The sequence below is a fragment of the Triticum aestivum genome, chromosome 4A (assembly GCF_018294505.1).
Source record: "Triticum aestivum cultivar Chinese Spring chromosome 4A, IWGSC CS RefSeq v2.1, whole genome shotgun sequence".
Taxonomy (NCBI): domain Eukaryota; kingdom Viridiplantae; phylum Streptophyta; class Magnoliopsida; order Poales; family Poaceae; genus Triticum; species Triticum aestivum.
The window spans coordinates 503,029,029-503,050,653 of NC_057803.1; positions in this window are offsets into that span (position 1 = coordinate 503,029,029).

A 21,625-nucleotide genomic window follows, 5' to 3' on the forward strand; every position below is an offset into this window, starting at 1 on the left:
GGATTCAATGAACAGGGTTCTTGCTGAAGATAAAAAAGCAATCACTATATTGCGTTGTGGTTTTTGATGCGGGTAAGAATGGTTCTTGCTAAGCCCGTAGCAGCCACGTAAAACTTGCAACAACAAAGTAGAGGACGTCTAAGTTGTTTTTGCAGGGCATGTGGTGAAGTGTGCAGTGCGCAATGCTTGCTGGAAATGATCCCAAGTGACATTGGCTATGGGGAAAGTGGATGTGTAATTCTCCCACCATGAGGTTGCGGGTCCATCCAGTTGATGTGTGTCAAAGCGCACCTTCTCAGCATCGGTGCAACCTGCGGTGGTCAGCTCCCTTCAAATCCTGCTGAGCCAATCATCAGCCACAATCGGCTCGGTGCTACTAGAGAACACTGGTGGATTCAACCTTAGGAAACGGGCTAAGTTGTCAACTGGAGCTGGTGGCGGTGGGTTGTTGTTGTTGTTGCCTTGGTTCTGGACTAGCAACTGCATCAAGGCATTTTGCTGTTGGATCAACTGAGTGAGCTCCGGTGGGAAGACAAATCCGGGGTCACGTCTCGGAGGCATCTGATAGGTTTAGAGGGGTGAGAACAAAATAGAGTGAGGTCTAGAGAGAAATCACTACCCATATGCACATGAGACAAACACATTCATTTCACACGACTCAATTCAAACAAGATCATACAATCGATCTAAACTACCGTTACAAAATGCTCGGACTATTACTATATACATGGGAGATTACTACTAATAATATGGTGGTCGACTAGAAATTTTGATCGGTGGATGACTCCATGATATCTGCTCCAGCTTCGTCTTCATAATCATCATCACTATCGGGGTTGGAGTCGGTGTCGTCGATTATGATGTAATCTTTAGGATGGTTGTCCTCCTCGGGTTCGGGATCTCCCGTGAATATTCCTAGATTCTTCTTCAGGTCTTCATTCTTCTCCAGTAGTACTGCTATTTCCTCTTCATATCCATCGTGTGTAGACTTGAGTTCCTCTTGTAGCTCCATGTTCCTGGTCATCACTTTCTTCATGTCTATCATGCTGGCACACATCTGGTTCTCCTGGCGACGAATGTGCTGATTTAACTCCTGGATGTAGGCTGCAATGGATCTATCCTTCCTGGTGCAAATCGTCTCCCATTGCTCGTCTCGGCGTCCACATATCTGGTAGATGGTGTCCTTAAGATCCTTGTGGTATACCTCGCCTATGCGTCCAATTGCGATGTGGGCGGCCATGCTCTTTCCTAGATTCCATGGTGGTGCATCAAAGGAAAACTCTATGGGCTCAGTAACTGGCGTGAATGTCTTTCCTGGAACATGAACTCAGATCATCCAGCGCTCTTCTTCTGGTAAAGTGGCGGTGTAGGTCCCGGTGAAGCTTGGTATTCCAATGCTCAGGTACCTAGTGACTTCCTTCAAGTGTCGTCCAAAAGGTGTGTCTTCATCCGGTTGAATGAACTTGTTCCTCGGGTCTGCCATCTATAGAGTAGAAAATGGAGAGGAGTCAGAAATGAGTAGAGAAGAGTGTCCTATGGCTTATCCTAGTGGTCGCGTCCTACAGTCAGCGTGTGCTCTGGTACCATCTTGTTTCTTGTAGCGACCCGACCTCAGACGGTCAAGTCTCTATGCTTAAGTGTCATCCCTGGATCGGTATTGCTGACACACACAATACTCGAGGATTTATAACAGAGTTCAACCACACACTTATTACATCGAATGTCTCAAAAGAGAACTTATTACAATAATATAGCTGAAGGCCATCTAAATAAGATAACAGCGGAAGCTTCGAAGGTAGAAGAGTCCATCCAACTCCACGGCAAAACTGAGTGCATGACAATGACCTAGCGCACCATACTCTTCGTCTGCAAACTCTGCAACATAATACGTTGCAGCCTGTGTAGGTTAGCACATGGAATATGCTGGCAAGATAACACTATAGAGCAATGAACAAATAACAGCTATCACTACATGCATATATAGCTGGTGGAGGCTCTACGGTTCTCATTTGCATAAAGCTAATTTTCCCCTACAACAAAGGAATATTTTTATTTAACTACCAAGTTGGTTGAAAAAATTATTGAGAAGGTTCCTCCAACTCAATCCCAAAATAATAATTATAACCCCACAAATTTATTAAGTAAAGTGATGAGATCGAACCAATAATTCAAGTACCAGATACTCAAGACGTCCATAACCGGGGACACGCCTAACCATGATTAGTTTGTACACTCTGCAGAGGTTTGCGCACTTTTCCCCACAAGACTCGATCTCCTCCGTTGGATTTCTCGCACTACGTGATGTTTGAGAAACGGATGACCGAGACACAGTCTTTCAGAAGCATTAACTCTTTACTCTCGGTAGACAGTACCACCTACTTCCCCATACATCTGATAGCCTACCAGTGAAAGAGGTCACACAACTTACTCAACTATGCTAGAGCCCATAATGTCTTTTGGCTGCACACAGAAGTTTCTAGCATGAATAATCTGATCATCCCTTTGAGCTTGGGTGGCAAACCATAGGATGATCGCACGGGTTCTTCGGGATATCCTAGGACAACACCGGATTGCTCCAGGTGCCCGCAACCAATCCACCCAGATGTGTATTAAAGTAGCCACCTTAAGTTAAACCTTGGTTAACAATAATCTCTCACATATTTCATGAATACTCTCAAACCAAACCACGTCTACAAGCATAGCAGTATAAGCATGCGTAGTAAATACCCAGGGTTTGATATAAGACAATAGGTTCTACCTCATCAACTACTTCCCAATACCCACATGTTAATCAAACCTACTCATGCAATGTTTGTGGGTTGAAACGAATGCATAAAAAATGGGTAATAAAGGGATATGATCAAAGTGTTACTTGCCTTGCTAACGATCTGAAAAACCTAGTGATTCATAGTAGCAAGCCTCGGACTCTGGAAACTCTATCATGAACAAACAATAGCATACATAAGCACTCAAACATAAGATGCAAAGGTAAAACCCAAAAGAAAAGATCCAAACTGAAAGTTCAAGTGAAGAGCCTCGATTTGCAAAAAGAATCAATCGAATCGGAGCTACGAAACTCAAACTACGATCAAAAAAGTTCAAAACCAAAACTGCTTGAAACCAAATTTTAAATTTTCAAAGCCATGTTCAAATTGATTATCTAGATAGAGGGGAACAAGACGAAGATTTTGGCACTGGTTTCACTGGATTTGGATAAACGAGTAAAAAGTAATGAGGGTTTGAAATTCAGGGACTAATTTGTGATAAAAGTATTCACAGGTACGTCCTTGGCCGAAAAATTAGAATTAAAAGAAAAATCTAACGAAGGAACATTCGTAAACAGAGACTAACGAACGAACATGTTCGCTATAAGAAACTAATGGCTGAACATTCGCTAATTAGCGTACATAAAAATAAAACCGAGATTAGAAAAAAAACCGGGCAGGGTTTTGTCAGTTTTTTACCGGTTCGGCTAAATAAACTGGTGGCGGCGGTGAATTCCTCCGGCGAGCAGCGGCAGCGACGTCGGCGGCAGGAGCAGCGGTGGCGGCGGCAGGCGGCGGCTCGGCTCGGGTGGCGGAGATGCGGTGCGAGTTGGAGAGAGAGGGGCGGCGGGGCAGCTATTTAAGAGAGGGGGGCGACGGTGACTTAGGGAGGGGGTCGGGCGGCGGCGGCGGCTGGGCCGCCCAGAAAGAATTTTATATATATATATAATAAATTTCACCATGAACAAAAATCCTAATAAAATATATTAAAAAATTGTAAAATCCCAGAAACAATTTTCACCGTCCAAACCTAATATTTAGGACAAGATGAACATTTTTCTGGACTAAATGCAAATTTTCAAAAAATGCACGTTTTTCTCTAATTCAAATAAAATAGCAAATAAAATACAAGTAAAATAAGAAATTGATTTTAAAATTTCTCCTCCAATATTTCTTTTCTGTTGAAAAAGTCATATTATCTTCTCTCATTTATTTTTGTTATTGGAAATAATTGGGGAGAAAATATTAAAATCAAATTGATCCTTTCTTCCAATTTGAAATAAATTCAAATGTGAAAATTTAGTGAAACCTACAACTCTCTCCTTGGGTCCTTGAGTTGCTTAAGATTTTTAGGATCACAACCAAATGCAAATAAAAATATGATATGCATATGATGACTTATGTATAATATCCAATTTGAAAATTGGGATGTTACAGACCTGCCCCCCTTAAGATGAATCTCGTCCTCGAGATTTGGGTTGGCTAGAAAATAGGTGTGGGTGGTCTTTCCGTAGGTCTTCCTCTCGCTCCCAGGTGGCTTATTCCTCGGTATGGTGGCTCCACTGAACTTTGCAAAATTTGATAACCTTGTTGCATGTAACTCGGCTGGCAAACTCGAGAATCTTGACGGGTTTCTCCTCATACGTTAGGTCACTCTCCAACTGAATTGCTTCCAGGGGAACTGTATCTCTCAGAGGAATATCAGCCATCTCAGCATGGCACTTCTTCCACTGGGAAACATGAAACACATCATGAACTCCTGACAATCCTTCTGGTAACTCCAACTTGTAGGCCACTTCTCACATACGTTCCATAACTTGGTATGGTCCTACAAATCTCGGGGCTAATTTTCCTTTGACTCTAAATCGTTTAACTCCTCGCAGTGGTGGCACACGAAGATATGCCATGTCTCCGATTTCATAGACTACCTCCTTGCATTTCGTATTTGCATAACTCTTCTGTAAGTGCATCTAGTGCCACCCCTAGTTGGTTTTGGAGTATTGACGACAAACCTAGTTGAGGGACTAATGTGTTTGTGAGAATTGCAGGATCACACGGGTAGAAGTCCCTCATTGATTCGGTTTTCCTACCAGAGATGACCCCTAAAAATGTATGAAGACATTAATGTCAAAGGTGGTTTATGAAGATATTCTCATTGAAGACTATGACAAGAGAAGACATCGCATGAAGCCTATGGAGCTCAAAGACTTAGATCTTTCGTAGTTCTGTTTCTTCTTTGTTGATTCATAGGAACCACCGTACTGTTAAGTGGGGTCCAAGAGAACCAGTGAGAATGACTGAAGTGATGCTTAACCAAAACCTATGCCTTCGAGTGAAGACTATGAGAGCGAATCTTGTCCAGAGTCAGACAAGTCAGCTTTGCTTGTAGCCTAAGTAAAGTTGCCGTGTGAGTTTGAAATCTGACCGTTGGAACACGTGTCAGTTCCTTAGTGACCCAGGGTCATTTCGGACAAATCAGGTCGGGTTGCCTAGTGGCTATAAATAGCCCACCCCCAACAACCATAAACAGTTGGCTGCTCAGAGTTAGAGTACGGCTTTTGTCGTTTGAGAGCAACCCACCTCGAAGCCTTTGAGAGAGAATTCCTTGCGAGGATAAAGCCTTAACCACCCAGAACCAAAGAGTGTTAGGCATCACTTAAGTCTTCTTGTCTGTGTGATCTGAAGACTTATTACACTTGAGGACTGTGAATCCTCCAGCCGGTTAGGCGTCGCGTTCTGAGCATCCAAGAGACATTGTGGATCGCCAGTGAACGATGTCTGTGAAGGTTTGGGAGTCTACCTTGAAGACTTACCAGAGTGATTGGGTGAGGTCTGTGTGACCTTAGCTCAAGGGGAATACAGTGAGGACTGGGTGTCCAGAGCTGCGTGTTCAGGACTGGGTGTCCGGGACTGTGTGTCCTCAGGTTTAAATACCTAGCCGCCCTAACCATACATACAGTTGTTACAGCAACTGGAACTGGTCCAACAAATCATTGTCTTCAACGAATCACTGGTTTCATCCTTCCCTTCCCTATACTTACTGTTGGTCCTTGTGAAGTCATTGTATGATTGCACTATCGTTTGTCTTCACTGAGTGACTGCGTGTTCTGTTTGGCTTCATAATATCTTCCTACCTGATCCTCACTACATTGCTGCTATTAGTCATTGTGATTTCACTTCATTGAATACTTGACTATGGTTTGCCTAGTGTAGTCTACCTTCCGCTGCATGGTAATAGGTTTATTTCTATTGTTTGTCTTCGAAACTTCCACGTTTTGAAGACTTCCATAAAAATCTCCTATTCACCCCCCCTCTAGTCGATATAATGCACTTTCAGTTGGTATCAGAGCAAGGTACTCCCTTGTTCTGTGTGATTCGGTTTAACCACCTGGAGTTTTAGCTATGTCGACTACAGGGATAATCAAAGTCTCCGCTGCATGCCCCATCTTTGATGGAACTGAATATCCCTACTGGAAGAATAAGATGTGCATGCATCTTGAAGCCATTGACGTCGACCTATGGTATGTCGTCAAGAACGACATTCCCAAGGCCGGAGAAGGTGTCACTGCTGCTGAGGTCAAGAAGTTCGTTCAACTGGACTCTACTGCCAAGAATATCATCTGTGGTCATCTGACCAAAGGATAGTATGGCCATGTGAGTGCTTTGGAAACATCTAAGCTAGTGTGGGACTGGCTCTCCAAGGTCAATGAAGGCGTCTCAACCCAGAGAGATCAGAGAATCAGTGTCCTTCGCAAACTCTTCAACCGCTTCAAGGGAAATGACAATGAGAATGTCCAGCTCACGTTTGATCGCCTCACTGACATCACAAATGAGCTTCAAGCCCTCGGCGCTACTGAGATCACCAAGCATGAAGTCGTCAAGACACTACTGAGATCACTTGACAGTTCGTTTGACACCCTAGCCCTGATGATTCAAGAACGTCCTGCTTTCAAGACACTCGATCCATCTGACATACTTGAGAGGCTCAACACACATGAGTTTCAGCTTTCTTAGAAAAGAGATATCTACGGTCCCAACAATGGGCGAACTCGCGCCTTGAAGGCAAAAGTTGTCTCCTCATCTGAAGAAGAATCTGACAGTAGTTCTGATGATCCTGAAGAGATTGGAAAGGAACTTGCTATGCTTGTGAAGAAGTTCCAAAAATTCACCAAGAAGAAAGGCTTCAGAAAGTCTTCACGATCAAGCTCAAGGAATGATGAAGCTTCTGCTCATGACTACAAGAAGAAAACATGCCACAAGTGCAAGAAACCTAGCCACTTCATCTCTGAGTGTCCGCAGTGGGACAATGAGAACAAAAAGAAGAAGAAGAGCAAGGAATGTGACTCTGGCGACAAGAAGAAGAAGAAATACTCAGAGTCTTCTTCCAAGTCTTCCTCAAAGTCTTCATCACACAAGAAGAGCTCATCTGGCAAGGCACGTGCGTTTGTTAGGAAATGGATTCAGAGGAGGAGTCCGCTTCTGAGGAGGCGGAGGTGGAGTTTGAGGAGGAGTCCGATTCTGGCATTGCAAGTCTGGCTGCAGCATACGTTGCCAAGTCCATCTTCAACACTGAAGACAATGACTTCATCACCGACACCGATGCAAATGACAAGGACTACTCTGCTCCTACCTACTGCTTCATGGCACGCGGTGCCAAGGTAAACACACGCACTACTCACTATCAAACATATAGTGAAGATGACTCTGATTGTGGTTCAAGACCCAGCTACAAAACACTTGCTAAAATTGCAACTGAACAACAGAAAGCTATGGAAAATATTCAAAAACTGTTAGACAAAAGCGATGATCTGTTAGGCGCTGAAATGACTCGATCTGAGTCCTTAATTGAAGACATAAAAAATCTTCACGTTAAGTTTGAGGAACTTGAAAGTCGTCATGAAACACTCTCAACAACTCATGAAAAGCTTTCCTATGATTATCTTCAAAGGAAGCAAGATCTTGAGAAATTGAGAGCGGCTCATGAAGATCTTCAAAAGGAAAACGAGTCACTTCGCGCCGAACAGATCAGTTCCGCTCAGGAAGGATTTGAACCACCATGTCGTAAATGCATTGAGTGTGATAATGCTACATCTGTTGCTGAAGGTTCTACTGCTGCTACTGTTGCAATATCTTCAACTGTTGATGTGGGAACTAACCCCTCTGCTGAGGATACCACTTCTATTGCTGATGAGAATGCTAGGTTGAAGACATTGCTTGAAACAGGGATGTACAAAAGTCTTAAAGGGCATCAGACACTATGTGATGTCCTCAAAAAGCAGATCCTGAACTGAAACCCGAGGAAAGAGGGTGTTGGGTTCGTAAGGAAAATGAATGCTGATGGCTCTTACTGGAAACCTAAGAAGTACCCCAAAACCACGTGGGTTGCTGCAAAGGAACTTTCAGCAGATCCATCCACTCTATCTGGCTTCACGTGTGCTAACCCCATTGTCATTGATGAATCCTTTGATGCAAACTATAAACTGTTTAAGAATCAGAATGGTGAAGTGTTTGCCAGGTATATTGGTACTAACTGCAGGAATGGGCCGCCTATGAAGAAGATCTGGGTGCCGAAAAAGTGTTTGGAGAATCTTCCTGTGAATGTCATCATGACACCACAAGTGAAGAAGACAAACCCCAGACCACAGGCTTCATATGGTCCAAAGGCTTCATACAGACAGAGTACTCACCTGAGTCGCACTAACGCAAATGTTTTGCAGGGAAACCATACTCAGGCCTATGAATATCAGCGTGGTTCATCAAACCGCCATGTTCATAAGACCAAGAACTATTCTGCTTATTCTTATGAGTACTATTGTCCACCTACAAGACTGTTTGCTAGGGCTCCAAAGCCAAAGTTTTCAGATGCTGCACTTAGACTTATTGCTTCTAAGCCACCCTTGAAGATGTGGGTGGCTAGAAAGCTTAACTCTCTTTTGCAGGGAAGGGTCTCCAGCAGAAAACCAAAATCGTCTGACGCTATTGCTGGGGACCTTAAACATCTTGTAGGGTGCAAGATCAAATGCCCGAATGGTCTTATTATGTACTTCGTTCCTGAATCACTTGCTACTCTCCCTATCAGTCCTAATCTGGATCTAAGCTTTCATAACCCACTGGTTTGTCAAATGTTTTTGCTTCACAATTCTCTTCGTGAAACCTATCCCCTGAACTGCACTGTAGGGTACGACACCAGCGTCTTCAGAATGGATTATTGATAGTGGGTGTACCAATCACATGACTAGCAAAAGAAGCCTTCTTATGGACTCAACCTTACGTCCATCCGACAAGAGTCACATCACATTTGCTGACACTAGTAAAAGTAAGTGTTTGAAGGGTATCGGAAAGATGATTTGTACGTGGTAGATTTCTCAGCAGGACCACAGCTTGCCGTATGTCTTCTAGAAAAAGCTTCAGAATGCTGGCTCTGGCATCGGAGGCTAGGGCATGCTGGCATGAGGAACCTCCACACCCTTGCAAAGAAGAAGCATGTCATAGGCATCGAGGGCGTCAAGTTCAAGAAAGATCACTTATGCGGTGCCTGTGAAGCAGGAAAGATGACGAGGGCCAAACATCCCTCGAAGACAATCATGACAACTACTCGACCCTTCGAACTGCTCCACATGGATCTTTTCGGTCCCACTCATTACTCAACTCTTACTACTACTGCTTATCTCTATGGCTTTGTCATTGTTGATGATTATTCTAGATATACTTGGGTGCACATAACCCTCTACAAGACTGAAGTGCAGGATGTCTTCAGACGCTTCGCAAATCGAGCAATGACCAACTATGGCGCCAAGATAAAGCACATAGAAGTGACAATGGCACTGAATTCAAGAACACTGGCCTTGATACATATCTTGATACTTTGGGCATCACACATGAATTCTCAGCTCCATACACGCCACAGCAGAATGGCATCGTCGAACGCAAGAACAGAACACTCATTGAGATGGCCCAAACGATGATAGATGAATACAAGACTCCAAGAAAATTCTGGCCTGAAGCTATTGATACTGCATGCCATACAATCAATCGTATTTATCTTCACAAGCTTCTGAACAAGACATCTTATGAGATCCTTACTGGCAAGAAGCCAAATGTCAGTTACTTCAGAGTATTTGGATCCAGGTGCTGGATGAAGGGTCCACATCACACTTCAAAATTTGCACCAAAAGCACATGAGGGTTTTATGCTTGGATATGGAAAGGATTCGCACTTCTACAGAGTCTTTAATCTCTTTCATTATAAAGTGGTTGAAACAGTGGATGTGCGGTTCGATGAGACTAACGGCTCACAAAGAGAGCACCTGCCAAATGTGTTAGATGAAGTTCCATCCAGTGAATCAATCAAACTAATGGGAACTGGAGAAATCATACCCACGGAAGCTCAACCTGAAGAGGAACTTATCATCTCCACACCTGATCAACCTGAAGACAATGCTCAGCCTGAAGACAATCCCACTAACAATGACAATGATCGACAAGAGCAAAATCTTCGCCCTGTACATCCTCGTGTTACCAATGAAGTGCAGATTGAGAGAATAATTGATAGCATCAATGCACCTGGTCCGCTCACTCGTTCAAGGGCAACTCAGCTAGCAAATTTCTGTGGGCACTTCGCATTCGTCTCAATAACAGAACCCAAGAAAGTTGAAGAAGCCTTCATGGAACCTGAATGGATTCAAGCTATGCAAGAAGAGCTTCAACAGTTTGAGCTGAATAATGTATGGGAACTGGTTAAGCGTCCTGACCCTCGGAAGCACAATATAATAGGCACCAAATGGATATACCGCAACAAGCAAGATGAGCATGGTCAGGTTGTCAGAAACAAAGCTCGTCTCGTTGCTCAAGGATATACTCAAGTGGAAGGAATTGACTTCGATGAAACATTTGCTCCTGTGGCTCGACTTCAAGCCATACGCATACTGCTGGCCTATGCAAATCATCATAACATACTTCTATATCAAATGGATGTGAAGAGCGCCTTTCTCAATGGCAAGATTGAAGAAGAAGTGTATGTTGCATAACCGCCTGGCTTTGAAGATCCAAAACATCCTGACATGGTATACAAGCTCAACAAGGCACTGTATGGCCTCAAACAAGCCCCTCGGGCTTGGTATGACACACTCAAATATTTCCTGAAGAGCAAAGGCTTCATACCTGGTTCCCTCGACCCCACTCTCTTCACGAAGACATATGATGGTGAACTGTTTGTGTGCCAAATATATGTGGATGACATCATCTTCGGCTGCACCAATCAGAAGTAAAGTGAAGAGTTTGGATATATGATGCAAGAGCAATATGAGATGTCCATGATGGGTGAGCTGAAGTTCTCCCTCGGTCTTCAAATATGACAGCAATGCAACGGCATCTTCATATCTCAAGAGAAGTATCTCAAAGATTGCCTAAAGAAGTTCGGTATGCAAGACTGCAAAGGCTTCACGACGCCAATGCCAGCCAAACATCATCTGGGTCCCAACGACAATGGTAAAGAGTTCGATCAAAAGGTATACCGCTCCATGATTGGTTCGTTACTTTATCTATGTGCATCTAGGCCAGATATTATGCTTAATGTTTGCATGTGTGCTCGATTCCAAGCGGCACCAAAGGAGTCGCATCACTTAGCTGTGAAGCAAATTCTTCGATATTTGGCTCACACCCAACTCTAGGATTATGGTATCCAAAGGGCTTAGAGTTTGACCTGGTTGGATTCTTAGATGCTGATTATGCTGGTGACAAGGTGGATCGCAAATCTACAATAGGCACATGTCATTTTCTGGGATGATCACTTGTATGTTGGTCTTCAAAGAAGCAAAACTGTGTATCTCTCTCCACTGCTGAATCTGAATACATTGCTACTGGATCTTGCTGCGCTCAGCTTCTGTGGATGAAGCAAACACTCAAAGACTATGGCATTCATCTGAAGCAAGTGCCACTCTACTGTGACAATGAAAGCGCCATCAAGATTGCCAACAACCCAGTTCAGCACTCAAAGACAAAGCACATTGAAATTCGTCATCACTTTCTCAGAGATCATGTTGTGAAGGAAGATATTGATATCATACATGTAAACACTGAAGAGCAATTGGCAGATATCTTCACCAAGCCCTTGGATGAGAAGAGATTTTGCAAGTTACGGTGTGAGCTAAATATCTTGGAATCCTCAAATGTCCTGTGATTAGGCACACATCCTAACACTTATGCATATTGATGACTTAGATGTGCAACACACGAAGTAAAGTATATCTTCAATCAATGAAGACATACATTCTAAATGTGAATACATTAATGTGGAATTTGACTTCGGAGCGCCACGATAATTGTGCGCCGTGTCTGGGTCTAATACTTCCTATACGGTGGGTAACGCCACCACCAAATGTTCTGTTCGAAGTGTTTCACTCATGGCGTTACATTTGCTATGTCTTCACATTTGGTTTGGCTTCAATCTCAACATGTCTTCATGATTATCTTCACTATGTTGAATATATATATACCAGTGTTCTGTCCTCTACAGCATTCACTTATAGCTATGTCTTCTTGTTGAATCTGTTGAACTAAGTGAATGTGATCGGACCCTAACCTCTCTATGCTTTCTATCTCAAACTCTATCTCTCCAAATCATATGCATTCTTTTGAAACTGTCAAATGTCTTCTCTGCGTCCTTGTCAGCAGAAGATACAGAGACAAACATTAAGTCCGTTTTCAATGCTCATTCCTTCACCTAAAACCCGGAGAAGTGGGAACGACCACCCGACAATCCAGGCATGCATGGGACGTGGAACAACCCCCGATATGCTGCATGATGGCCATGTGTTCCTCAGATGTGAATCGCCAGGGGCACCTGTGTAATAACACTGAGCCACCCCTGTCCCTATAAATATACGCCTCACCATAGTCATTATCTCTTCTTCCACTCTCGCACGAACCCTAGCGCCACCGCTAGACCTCGACGACGCCGGCGACGAAGCGCTTAGCTGCCGCAACCTCTCCGACGCCGTCTTCATGCTGACCGCGGACATTGTGTTCTCCGCCGTCACCGTAGGTCTCCTTCGTCGCCAAGTTAGGGCACGGACGATCGAACTGCTCGGCCTCCTCTTCCACTCCGTCTAGTAGTTCTTCGTGTCGTAAATAGAACTTCCTTTTTACGGCCCCTTTGATCCTATAGCTTCGTCACTTTCTACCACAAGCAGTTTCTATTCACACAAGTTGGATCTCTTTCATACTGCATCTCATAATATGCCTAGTATATTCACTTATGCTTCACAAAGTAGTTAGATTCCTCACTTGTACTGATCTCTGGATTCGTACAAATCCGGAACCAACTCCTTATCTATGAGTGAATGTCTTCGCACGATGAGGTCAATGTCTTCTAAACTGATTTATATTCAAAATCTTCTGAGAATGCATATGACCTCTTCCCCTTCCCTCGCACCTTAATGCTGTCACAGGTACATGTCCGTGGGAGAATCCCTTGGTTCTCATAGTCTGCATTCATTTGCAGAATTCTTACAACATCATATAAATTCTCCCGAAGCAAGTTCCTGTTTGTCCAGCAAGCGAAAATCTTTGAAGCCCTTGAACGTGTTGAAGCCTTTCAGTTTAAAGTTCATGGCTTCAGAGAAATCTGCAAGGAAGGGAGGCAGACAGCATCATGGGGGAACATCAAGAGATTTGCCTGATGACCTCTCAGAACTTTACAAGACAGATCCAGAAGAGGATTATAATCAGCGCAAGACCCGAATCTAGTGGATTCGAAGATATTGGGCAGAACAGTGGTACAAATACAGATTCGTGACGAGGAATATGCTGAGAAGAGTGCTATCAAAAGTCCTTGGGGTGATATTCTCTTCCGAGGCCTTCCACCCAAGAACAGAGCTGAAGCTATTGCTCAGGGTTTCTATCCCTGTATGGTCTGTGGACCTCAGCCTGAATATGCCAACCCATCATCATTGCTATGGTGTCATGACGATAATCTCTTCAAGCGCAACTTCCAGCATGCAAAGGCTTCGGCCAAGGAAAACAAGAAGTCATTGGGACTAGACTTCAACCCTGGTCCTTCTGCTCCTCGGGCTGATGGCACATGCGATGCAGAACCCAATGTCATTAGTCCTTTCTACAACCTTGAAGGTCTCATCACCCATATCATGGTTCAAGGGACTGCTGTGAATGAGCATGCAGATGACGCTGAATCGGATGAACCGCCTGCAGCGCTGAAGCCAAAGAAACTGAAGCAGCCAAAAGCTTCAAAGCCTGCCTCTGCACCAAAAATCTCACGGGCGAAGCCACTAGCCACTGCACCTCCTGAAGACAGTGTGCAGTCTGAAGATTTGTCACACATCTCCAAGCCCAGAAGGTCAAGATGCCTCTGCCACACACCGGCCAAGAACTGATAGTTGTTGCTATTCTGCACAACGATGCCGTTGATCTGTCCAGTGATGAAGATCTTGCAGATGACGCTCTTGAGCAACTGATCAAGAGCAAAGAAGAAGCAGAAATCTTCAACAATTTGCCTCTCTTTGACGTGGCAATCATCCACGACTTCATTGATGAGTGGTTTGAAACGCCCAACCTCAGCTTCGAAGACCTGCAACTTCCCATTGGTCTCAGTGTCGCCTTCCATGGCGCCATTGCTTCAGAGCTAGCACTTGTTCAGCGCATCGTTGAACTGAAGCAGAAGATTGACTTTGAGAAAGCTCAGTTCAAGAAGCATATGGCCAAGCTCAGCATACAAGAGGTCAAGAACTTCAAGCTCATGCTGCACGAGCTTAAAGAAGCCTTTCTCAAGAAGCGTGAAGAAGCTCAAGGTTCTCGTGAGCGCATGAAGAGCCTGGCTGACAAGTGTGTGCAAGCCTACAATGAGGTTGAGAAGCGCAAGGCCCTTGGGCGTCCTGGCATCGACTCCAGGATGGCTGCAAAGAAGAAGAAGAGGCCCGCTATGGCTGAACCTGACACACCAAGGCAGGAAGCAGATCCCATTGTCTTCCCAACTAGCATGAGTGGCTCGAAGACAAAGGCCCGGTCAACTGCTTCAGAGCTGAAGAAGACGAGGACTGCTGAGGCTGAAGCCAGAAAGAGGAAACATCCTGAAGCCTCTGCTACTGCTCCCTCCAAGAAGAAGCGGAAGACCAAGAAGGAACGGGCTGCTCCCACAGAGCCCTTGATTGTTGAACCCATCTCCATGGTTCGCCCTGACGCTGAACCTCAGGAGCGCCAACTGACTGTCCATGAGCCTGCTTTCACAGAGCCTCATGAAGCTGAAGACTTTCCAGCAGCTGATCCCATCACTGCTGAAGACATTGGTTACCATGACCATGTTAAAGATGATGCAGTTCTTCCTCATCTTGAACACCAACAGGTATCATCGCCTGTGCTAACGCACAGCGAGCTCATCAGCATTGGTCGTCCTCTGACGCCAATTGCTCAGGATGCATCATGGGATGATCACCCACAAGCACAAGAGGAAGAAGACTTTGAGGCCCAGCCAACTCCAACTCCACAGGTGTCGCCAGCGTTATGTAGGCTTCGCAAAGGACCAAGGCCTCCAGTCTCTGAGTCTGAAGCTAAAGCTGCTGAAGACATTCCGGCTGCATCAGCCGATGAAGAAGAAACCCAAGCGCTACTACACCCCCATCTCACCAAGAAGTTGTTCTCGAGGAGAACGTGACTGTGACCGACCCTCCAGCTCATCAAGTGGAGATTGAGAATTTTGAGGCTGCCACCGATGCCATTGATGCTGTCATGGCTGAAGCCAATGTGGAGCCTTCACCAACCCAAGCACCAGAAGTCAGTAAAGCCAATGATGCTACTGCTTCTGTTCCTGCGCCTGCTGCTGGTCCTCAGTTTGACTACCATGTTGAGCACAGGCCTCAGGTATAGAAGCCAATCCCCAGATTGCCCAGGTTTCCAGATCCTGCATCAGCACCTGGATCCTTCAATGTCAATGGCTTCAAAGCAGACAACACTTTCTTCAATAGCTCTAGGAACCCCTACTCAAGGGAAAGAATATCAACTGATTGGTTCTGGAGCTATCTGCAGCGAAGCTATTACTCCTGCATTCTATACAATCAAGGTCGCATCTTCCCACATAAGCGTCTTGACATCGAAGCAATAGCTGGTCTGCCCTGTCTGGAAGAAGCTCTAGATTGCTTCAAAGAGGTTGGATTGCTGTCGTTTGTCATCGACCAAGAGCACTGGAATGAAGAGTTGCTGCTCCAATTCTATGCCACACTTCACATCCGTGGGTACAACAGAGATCCGAAGACTTGGGTCCTAGAGTGGATGACAGGAAATGTTCATCACGAAGCCAAAGCCTTTGATATCATTGAGCTCACTAGTTTGCCCACTCCTGGCGATCTCTACGAACCTGGCTGTCAGCTTCACAGTGAAGCTATGGAGAGCATCTTTCAAAAGCCTGAACCAAACATGAGTCAGATGCTCAGTATGATGAAGCCTTTGCCCCTAGATGCTGCATATCCTTGAGTATCTGCCAACAACTATTTATCACATCATAAGGCGAACTCTCTGGCCCATCAAAGGACATTCGCCACATGCCAAGCTGGAAGGTGCAATGAAGACTTTGGTCTTCTATATTCTTCATGGCAAATGCTTCAATGCACAGGACTTCTTCATCCGCCAACTTGCTGCATCAGGCTCCGATCTTTTTGGCTTGAAGTTCTACGCTCCATGGATAATGCGGCTGATTAAACCCCACTCCGCTATCTCATATCACCCATCTGCTCGCAATCATCGGATCTTTCTGCCTGATGTGGATATGTCTGTTGAAGCCATTTATCATGAGCCTGCCAAGGAACCTCTAAGTCTTTAGAATGTGGAGCATCAAAGTTTTTCTCAGAACATTGAAGGAGTTGAAGCAGTCACTCGTGTGTATCCTTTGGCTGGAACTACACGTGCCCCACATCCTGCCCTTACTGAAGCCACCGATAGCACAATTGCCCAACGACCCAAGAAGCACACTCGTGTTCTCAATGACCAAGAGCTTCTGGTGGCTCTTCATCAGAAACAGGATAGGCATCATGACTGGCTGAAGCGCCAAATGCAAAGCCTCTTGGTGGATGTCAACCGCATTCACAATCTTGCCACCAAGAATGCCTTTGTTGCACATGAAACCTCCCGACGCACATGGAAAGGGGTGACGCTTATGTGCTCTGAAGATGATCTTCAAGAGGATGGCTTCTCTAAACGCCTCAAGTTTGACTCCACACCTCCTCGAAGGGTGGTGCTGCGATGAACTCCATCTCTTGAATACTCTGAGTTCTCTTCCTCTGCTGCAACTGTGAATGCCAGAGTGATCGAGGACGAAGACGATGCTACTTCACCACCACCTCCTTCAGCACGCTTCGACACTGCTCCAAGTTCTTCTGCACCGCCGAACACCACCAACGACCCTGCTGCTTCACCTACTCTTCATGGTAACGAGTAGATGCTCTATGTCTTCAAACCTTTTTGGTCCTTACTGACAAAAGGGGGAGAAGCATATGAGTTGTAGTCTTCAAGAGGGTCCATATGGGCGGTTGCTTTATATTTTGCTTCGTGTTTACAACTCTCATTTTGATACATTTGGTTCTTTGAGTTGTAACACTTAAACTCGATGGTCGTCTACTACTTATTTGCCACTTTGTGATGCGATGATAAATTCCGCATGTGCGACGATAAATTCCGCACTTAGATCATTTTCCAGACGTCCATTTTCCATTATGCATGTCATTATCTTCACATACCTTCACATGCATAGTGGATTGTCATCATAAGTTGAAGAGGATCTCCACAAGCACAACCTGCCATGTACATTTGCATTCCAAAAGCAAATTACTTATATGCACATCTTCAGGGGGAGCCCTCACAGCTTATGAAGACAATTCCCTATCCTCTTACAATTTCACATATTATATTCCCTGTTGAAAACTTCAACTAGTTTGTCATAAATCACCAAAAGGGGGGAGATTGTAAGTGCATCTAGTGCCACCCCTAGTTGGTTTTGGAGTATTGACAACAAACCTAGTTGAGGGACTAATGTGTTTGTGAGAATTGCAGGATAACATAGGTAGAAGCCCCTCATTGATTCGGTTTTCCTACGAGAGATGACCCCTAAAAATGTATGAAGACATTGATGTCAAAGGTGGTTTATGAAGATATTCTCATTGAAGACTATGACAAGAGAAGACATCGCATGAAGCCTATGGGGCTCGAAGACTTAGATCTTTCGTAGTTCTGCTTCTTCTTTGTTGAGTCATAGGAACCACCGTAATGTTAAGTGGGGTCCAAGAGAACCAGTCAGAATGACTGAAGTGATGCTTAACCAAAACCTATGTCTTCGAGTGAAGACTATGAGAGCGAATCTTGTCCAGAGTCGGACAAGTCCGCTTTGCTTGTAGCCCAAGTAAAGTTGTCGTGTGAGTTTGAAATCTGACCGTTGGAACACGTGTCAGTTCCTTAGTGACCCAGGGTCATTTCGGAAAAATCAGGTCGGGTTGCCTTGTGGCTATAAATAGCCCACCCCCTACAACCATAAACGGTTGGCTGCTCAGAGTTAGAGTACGGCTTTTGTCGTTTGAGAGCAACCCACCTCGAAGCCTTTGACAGAGAATTCCTTGTGAGGATAAAGCCCTAACCACCCAGAGCCAAAGAGTGTTAGGCATCACTTAAGTCTTCTTGTCTGTGTGATCTGAAGACTTATTACACTTGAGGACTGTGAATCCTCCAGCCGGTTAGGCGTCGCGTTCTGAGCATCCAAGAGACATTGTGGATCGCCAGTGAATGATGTCTGTGAAGGTTTGGGAGTCTACCTTGAAGACTTACCAGAGTGATTGGGCGAGGTCTGTGTGACCTTAGCTCAAGGGGAATACGGTGAGGACTGGGTGTCCTGAGCTGCGTGTTCAGGACTGGGTGTCCGGGACTGTGTGTCCTTAGGTTTAAATACCTAGCCGCCCTAACCAGACATACAGTTGTCACAGCAACTGGAACTGGTCCAACAAATCATTGTCTTCAACGAGTCACTGGTTTCATCCTTCCCTTCCCTTTACTTACTGTTGGTCCTTGTGAAGTCATTGTATGATTGCACTATCTTTTGTCTTCACTGAGTGACTGTGTGTTCTGTTGGCTTCATAATATCTTCCTACCTGATCCTCACTACATTGCTGCTATTAGTCATTGTGCTTTCACTTAATTGAATACTTGACTATGGTTTGCCTAGTGTAGTCTACCTTCCGATGCATGGTAATAGGTTTATTTCTATCGTTTGTCTTCGAAACTTCCATGTTTTGAAGACTTTCATAAAAATCGCCTATTCACCCCCCTCTAGTCGATATAACGCACTTCCATCTTCTGCCTGGACTGAGGTACCTTCAGTCTATCACGAATTAACTTAACCTTCTCTTCAGACTCTCTGATTAAATCTGGTCCGAACAACTGAAGGTCTCAAACTTCATCCCACATCAATGGTGTCCTACACCTTCTTCCATACAAAGCTTCGAAAGGGGCCATCTTCAAACTAGCATGATAACTGTTGTTGTATGAGAACTCTGTGTAATGCAAATTATCATCCCAACTAGATCCATAATCTAGCGCACAAGCTCTCAACATGTCCTCCAGAATCTGATTGACTCTCTCAATCTGTCCATCTATCTGTGGATGAAAGGTTGTACTAAACTCTAACCTGGTGTCGGTGTCAAAACTGGTGGATCTTGGGTAGGGGGTCCCGAACTGTGCGTCGGAGGTTGATGGTACCAGGAGACGGGGGACACAATGTTTACCCAGGTTCGGGCCCCCTCTATGGAGGTAATACCCTACTTCCTGCTTGATTGATCTTGATGATTATGAGTATTACAAGAGTTGATCTACCATGAGATCATAATGGCTAAAACCCTAGAAGTCTAGCCTATATGATTTATCCTCATCTCTACGGACTAAACCCTCTGGTTTATATACACACCGGAGGGAACTAGGGTTGTACAAAGTCGGTTACATAGAAAGGTAATAGTACATCCGGCCGCCTAGCTTGCCATCCACGCAAAGGAGAGTCCTATCCGGACACGGGAGAAAGTCTTCTATCTTGTATCTTCATGGCCCAATAGTCCGGCCCATGTGCAAAAGGTCAGACGCCCGAGGACCCCTTAGTCCAGGACTCCCTTAGTAGCCCCTGAACCAGACTTCAATGACGAGGTTTCTGGCGCGCAGATTGTCTTCGGCATTGCAAGGCGGGTTCCCCCTCTGATTACTTCAAAGTCCCTGATTTAAAGAGCAGTATTCGGCTTTTCCATTTAATGTTGCACCCATCGGCTTCCACGCCTTCCTGACTTCAGCTTCCATGTGTCGAGCGAATACGAGAGGTCGGGGTATGTTTGCACATACCACCTTGACCATACAAGAGAGGTGCCTGTTTAAAGAGAATAGATCTCAGATCCATTCCACACCCTGCGAAAAAAAATCCTCAGAGCTCGCTAGGAGGAACCACTCCAACATGGCTAGCGCTCCGAGCTCTTCCTCTCATCCCCATGGATCCGAGAATGGTGATTGGGAGAGATGTTCTGTATCTCACGGTCAGCTGACGAAGCTGCAAAAACAGGGCTTTCTTCCCCCCGCGGATCTAGTCCCTGTCCGAGCAGGATTGACGTCCTTCAACGGCAGAGTCCAAGTGGAGAATTTCCCCAATTCGTTCAGGGGGAACGAGTATGCTTCGTTCCCTACTTGCTAAGAGGCGTCGGATTTCCAATCCATCCCTTCCTCCGAGGACTTCTAGAGTATTATGGCCTCCAACTGCACAGTTTCACTCCCCCCTCCATCCTGCACATTGCGGGTTACGTTGCTCTATGTGAGCTATTCCTGGGCTGTGAGGCCCATTTTGAATTATGGAGAAAATTGTTCTGCCTCATCCCTCGTAACCACGGGGGATCAATATTCAAAGTGGGAGGAGCTGAGGTATGGCGCATCGTCGGGACCGGATAACTGTCCGGCATGCCGAAGAAGGCTTCCGAAGAGTGGCCTTCTGAATGGTTCTATATTGACAACGTCGGTCCTCCCGACCCAGTCCGAATGGGTCTCCCCGAATTTTCAAGTACTCCATTGAAGAAATGCCACAGCTGGCACCTCGGAGCCTCGAGGAGGAGGATAGCATGGAAGTCAGTCAATTGATGGGCAAGATTAAGACGCTCGCCCAGTCCGGATTATCAATAATCAAGGTAATGGCGATCTCCATAGTGTGGGGGTCCAACTACTCCAATACAAAGGGCTTCCCATGTGGCACTATAATGGGAAAGATGACACCTCATGCTACGGTCGAAAAGGTCCGAAACCCCCCGCCGCTTTGGCCAAAATATTGGCCGAACTATACAAAGGGGAGAATGAGGAGTTCACTTGTCTCAAATGTCGAGATGGATTTTCCATGTATAATCCTCCTAGCTGAGTAAGTTCCAATTCCACCATTTTACTCAATCCTCTCCCTGAATCATTTCTAATGGATAGTAACCTATCCACACGCAACAGGAATGGCGGAAGGCTACCGAGGGGATCCATAGCCTCGCCCCCCGGTCAGAGGGCCACAACTTGGACCTTGACCCCGGATTCGAAGAGGATCCGGACATATTTGTGGAGCTTGAAAATGGAGTGTTCTACCAGACGAGCTATGATGGTACGTAAGTGCCCATCACTGCCGATTATCCCGGCCTCCTCCCTGCTTCGCATGTAAGTAATTTTAACAGACACCTTCTTCGAAAGAGATTCTTTATTATGCCTCACCCACCGCACTATTTCATGCTCCAACGGTGTAATGCCCACAATGCGGCTATATCTCCCACGTGTCGGGGCGTGACTTAGAGGCATAGCCGCACGGTAGGTTTTGTCGTAAGA